The sequence below is a fragment of the Thermobia domestica genome, chromosome 2 (genome assembly GCF_964235325.1).
Source record: "Thermobia domestica chromosome 2, izTheDome1.hap1.1, whole genome shotgun sequence".
NCBI classification, from domain to species: domain Eukaryota; kingdom Metazoa; phylum Arthropoda; class Insecta; order Zygentoma; family Lepismatidae; genus Thermobia; species Thermobia domestica.
Genome location: NC_137455.1, coordinates 229,076,244 through 229,082,376, shown reverse-complemented (window position 1 = coordinate 229,082,376; position 6,133 = coordinate 229,076,244).

The window sequence follows — 6,133 nt, the reverse complement described above, 5'->3', positions numbered from 1 at the left end:
ACTAATATAAAAGGTTTCTCAAAAAACATGAAGCATAAAATACAGTATCCTAACTTGGATTCCGCGAGGAGACCTGTGAAACATGATGTTTGTCTGACTGTACCCGTACCACCAGACTCATACACCCTGTACAGTGTTTCATCCGATGAAGAACCTGCTGCTTGTGAGGATGTTGCACAATCTTCGGGTACACAGTCAGATCCCAATTACGCTCCAGTGCCTGACACTAATGAACCACATGTGATAAGTCAGTAAGAGCTGAATTATCTGATCAGAGACTTAAACCTTCCCAAGTCTAAGGCCCTGTTGCTTGCATCACGACTTCAACAATGGAATCTACTAAACCAAGATGTGAATATATCGATGTATAGGACAAGAGAGGTGGCCTAGTTCCTAATTTTTACAAAGGATGGTCATTTGGTGTACTGCAGTAACATTCCATCGCTTATGGGACAACTGAAGTTGAACTACAACACTGAAGATTGGAGGCTATTCGTAGATTCCTCTACGATAAGTCTCAAGGCAGTGTTACTACCCAATGGCAATGAAAAGCCAGCCATCCCTATTGCTCGTGCTGTACACATGAAAGAAACATACGAGAACATGCGAAACCTATTGCAGAAAAGAAAGTACGAACAGTTCCAGTGGTCTGTATGCGCTGACCTTAAGGTTATTGCCATCCTCACCGGTTTACAAGGAGGTTACACATAGCACTGCTGCTTCTTGTGTCATTGGGATAGTCGAGACAAAGATCAGTACACCATCACAATATTATGGCCGCCAAGGAAGCAACTGGTCCCATGGGAGATGAACGTGGCTAATGAACGTCTTGTGGGTCCGGAGAAAATATTCTTACCACCCCTTCATATCAAATTAGGGCTCATGAAGGTATTCGTCAAGGCCCTGAACCGGGATGATGAAGCATTTAATCATCTCAGAAAACTATTCCCAAGACTCAGCGAGGCCAAGGTGAAAGAAGATGTTTTTACGGGACCTCAAATCAGAGACGTTTTTGAGGATACTACATTTTCTTCTAAGCTTAATGAAGTGGAAAGTGAGGCTTGGGAGGCCTTTTGAGAAGTGTGCAGTAACTTTCTAGGGAATGATAAGTCGCCTGATTACAAAGACATTGTGGGCAAATTAATTACTTCATTTCGTAACATGGGATGTAATATGTCCCTAAAGTTACACTTCCTGCATTGCCACCTGGACTTCTTCCCTGAAATATACAGCTTGGGGGAGGTCTCTGACGAACACGGAGAAAGGTTTCACCAGCAATTAGCTACCATGGAGAGGCGTTACAGTGGTAAATGGAGTGTGAATATGTTGGCAGATTTCTGTTGGAATGTGACACGCGAGACACCCTGTAGTAATTACAAGAGAAGTAGAAAAACCAAGTGACACGTAAGTGTTAAACTTTAACTTTTTATGCAATTTTATCTGCATAATTTATATTGATATTTAAATTATAACGTGCAAATTATTATTGGTGGAGAATAGCATCTTTGGGCGGATATTAAAACATCCCCTCCTCCCTGAAAACTGGTACGTCCTGGAGAAAAACGGGTCACGGATTCGATTCAGGAGCTCGAAACCTATAGGAATCACCTATTTTCGTTCGTAGGAGCGAAAAAAAAGTTTCATTTTGCCGACCAGTGTAATCTTTCGACAACGAACTTCGGTATAGAAAAATAGTTTTACATTCAGCACTGAGGTCGTCTCAGATACAAAGCCTCACAGAGACGAGTATTCAGAGCACTTAACAAAATTAACAATTTTAACAGCCAGTGATAATGTCTGCTTCAGGTTCTCTGGTAAAGCTTTTGCAGCTAAGGTTTACCTCTGAATTACGCAGTGCGAACCAATAATTGAGGAGTTTGATGCAATAAGGGCGTAAGTCTGAAACATGCAGTTGGAGAAAAACGATGTTGAAAATTTAAGTAGTTTTTTTTTCTTCTTACGCTAATATCCAGCATTTTATTCCGATATTGACTTGAAGTGTTACCAGGAGGCTAAACAAGCATGGCAAAAGCCACAAATGTGTTTGATGCAAAGAGGACGTAAACTCGCTTACGCCCTTATTACATCAAACTCCTCAATTGTAAGATTGATGCCAGCTTTACAAATCCGACCACAAATTTAACATTGCTGGAGCTCCATTCGTACACATTCCTACAATTCTGTTCCAAAACAAATCATTAAAAACAAATACTGGTAGCAGAAAAACCACCAGAACCTTTGGGTGATATCTCTAACGTTTTTGAAAACAATATTTCTTCAACTAACCTTTCTTTATTTACGAACCGACAGTACACTATTAAATGACAAGACGTCGCACAGTGAGGCGAAAACGCAAAAAGCTGGTCAGAAGTAAAAAAACGAAAGTTAGTAATATAGGAAGTTTTTATGTAGTTGGCTAGAGTGATGTTAGAAGGGTTCAAATCCATAAATAGAATAGGGTTTATACTTTATTCCGACTACCTGAGCCACTCTTAAGTAGACCCTTCAGCAGGTCAAATGTGTAGAGAACAAGAGAAGAATGGTGACGCGTCCGTTGAAACGGTTGTAACTTTCGAACGCGTTCATAGTTTTTAAATCTGTAAAGTTTTTCTATATCGTACTGGTAAGTAGAATAAGTGTATGAAGTGAAAAATTAATAATAATGATGTAATAATTTATAATTTGAATCGCAAGTCAGGCAAAATTTTCACATTGTTTATATATTTTATTAACTTAAAGCGTTGAAAACGTTATGTGTACCCTCGTGCACCACGTTCATATTTTGTAGAATGGTAGTCTGAATATTAATTAATGCTGTCGACAAATACGTAGCTGCCAAAACCTACCAATCTGACTTTGGTGCATGTTTTTGTAAGAAGAAACAGAAAATTTATTAATTTAGTAATGTTAGGTATATCTGTATACATTATGTATAGACAAATGTAGGAACATTGACATTTATATAATTATAATATAAAATAATATAAATTATGAAAGTAAAATTATAAAAAAAATAATAAAATAAAATATAAATATAATATAAAATTAATAATACATATAAATGTTACAATCTTAACATTGCAACAAGAAAACAAAAGAAAGAACAAATAAGGTCACATAAATGTAAATATGCAATTAAAAATGAATGCACTTGTAAACATTTATAAATGACGAAGGTTGCGACCTTTACGTGGTATTATGAAAATAAGTGAAACATTACAGATCATTCGTTGCCCCAGTCTTCAACAGTGCACAACAATTTTTATTAATTGTGTCATTAAAATTAGAAAACATTTGTGATCAATAAGAATGTAAGTAACAAGTACTTGGGTAATGAAATATATTAAAAATGTGAATGTTTAGGAAGACATATTGTGAAAATTACGAAGCGTGTTGATGTTAATTATTGTTCATTTAATGTTACAGTGACAAGCCGTTGCAGTTATCATAACCGAATCAAATACCAATAATTTGTGTCATTTAAGTAATAATACATTTCTAATAAATAAGAACGTAAGTAACAAGTAATTGTTCATCAAAATATGTGAAAAAAGTGAATGTTGTGAAAGATACATTGTGAAAATTACGAAGTATGTTGACATTAATTATTGTTTCTTTATTTTAGAACTTTTGCGCCACTTTTGAGAACATTTCTACGACTTTTTCGGCTTTTGCAAATTTTATTCCGCCATTGTGAATCCGCCATTTTGTTTTTTCAACTTTAGTGTCAGAATCGTAACCAGCAACCTCAATAACCCCTTTATCGCCACTTTTGAGAATATTTCTACGACTTTTTCGACTTTTGCAAATTTTATTCCGCCATTTTGGATCCGCCATTTTGTTTTTTTAAAATTTATTTGCAGAATCGTAATCAGCAACCTCAATAACCCTTTTATCGCCACTTTTGAGAACATTTCTACGACTTTTTCGACTTTTGCAAATTTTATTCCGCCATTTTGGGTCCGCCATTTTGTTTTTCAACTTTAGTTGCAGAATCGTAATCAGCAACCTCAATAACCCCTTAATACTAAATTTCATTCAATTTGAATATAGTTCAATTTTGGCCAGCTTTCTGCGTTTTCGCCCCACTGTGCGTCGGTCCAATGCCAAAACCGCGAATGTGCAAATTTTGCCATTTTTTCCTAAGTGTAGTTTTATGTTTCTTGGGCCACACAGATTCCAATACCAAAGTCGCATTTGTGAAATATGACTACTCCAAGTTATCGTCAATTCCTAAAACACGAATGAGTTTCAGCACGAGATTCTTTAACGACAAAACCACCGATGTACCCAGGGGTAAAAGTAGATCTGAAAAGGTAGGGGGACAGTACGTAGTGGCATGACATTTTGGCGTCCTCCCTGCTTATCTTTGCCCATTGTATTTTTTAGGAACTGGGGGGATTCAGTATATATTTTCTGTAGTTGGGGGGCACGGCGTTCCCCTGCACTTTTACTCCTGGATGTACCACATTCGTGTGTTTGGCACTTTCATTTGCAACAAAAGAGCACATTCAGCCAAGTAAGCTGGATTTCAGTAAAAAGTTCTACAAAGCCAAAATGACGAATGTGCTCTTTTGTTGCAAATGAAAGTGCCAAACACACGAATGTGGTACATCCAGGAGTAAAAGTGCAGGGGAACGCCGTGCCCCCCATTCGTGCCGATGCATTCGTATCCAAAAGTCCCCTTGTTTCCATTATGGCTCATTTTTCAATACGTTGGTATGCGAAAATGACCTGAAATGGAAAGTAGACAATGGTCGGTTTGGAAATGAACGTCTCGACTTTAAATCAAATGCGATTTTTTGTCATGTGATAAGTTGATTGTTCATTACTGCGCTTTCATTCGAATAATGACCTTTATTGTTAACTTTAATCAATAATGATGTTAAAAATAGGCTAACTAGACTGTCGATTCATTAGTGCAGCAAATATGGAACTGAGTAGAGGTGCAAGATGTGTGGCTCTAACCCTTCGTGCTTTGAATGATAAAGATTGTGAAGAATTATCCGATTCAGGAAGTTCATACCACCCTGTAAATGATCGTTATTCAGATGATAATGTTAGTGAGGTTGAGGGGTCGTGTACAGATGATAAGCACAGTGACATACCGAAGAAAAGAAATTCTTCTCAGTGGAAGAAAAATTTAAGAAAGGAACGGCGGTTGAAAGGTCAATCTTATACAGGTCACCGTGGAATTCAGCATGCTGCTCGTCCTATGCTATTTATACCTTGTGCGGAGAAAAATTACAGATGCTCTGAATTCATCACCGATGTTGACAGAGAAAATTTGTATACACAGTTTCGGAATCTACCGACTATTGATGATCAGCGCCAGTTCATAAAGAACAAGGTAGATCAGAAACCGAAACAACGAACTACAAGAAACATTAAGAATTCTAGGCGAAACTTCTCTATTATACGTTTACAGTTTAGGGCGTGAAAAGACCAGTTTGCAGAGTTCTTCATGTCAACACTAAATATTACAGATGCATTAGGAAGAAGTTCCTTATTGGAAAAGGACATGAGAGGGAAGCACACTCCTCATAATAAGCTCGATATTTCCGAAGAAGAATTTATACGAAACCACATCACATTATTTCCAGCTGTGAAATCTCATTATTGCAGAAAGTCAAGTTCAAAAAAGTACCTGGATTCTTCGTTGAACATCTCTATTATGTACAGGATGTATAAAGAAGAATGCGTTAAAGCCAATCGAAATGCGGTGAGTTTAGAAAAGTACAGACAAGTTTTTAATGAGTACAACATTGGTTTCTTCAAATCGAAAGATGATTTGTGTAAAAAATGTGACTTATAACAGCGTGACTGAGAAAGAAAAAATATTACATGATATTGATTACAAACTGCATATGGAGCGAAAGAATTCTGCACGTGCTGCTAGAGGTGACGATAAAGCATTGTCCCGTGAAGACCTCAAAATTGTGTCTTTTAATTTTGAACTCCAAGCTGTGTTACAAGTACCTAAGGGACAGACAGATCTAATATTTTACCTGCGCAAATTAGCTAGTTATAATTTAACGATATACAATTTGGGTAATCAGAATGCCCATTGCTACGTCTGGAATGAAACTGAAGGCAAAAGAAGAGCAGTTGGAATATCTTCTTGTGTTCATCT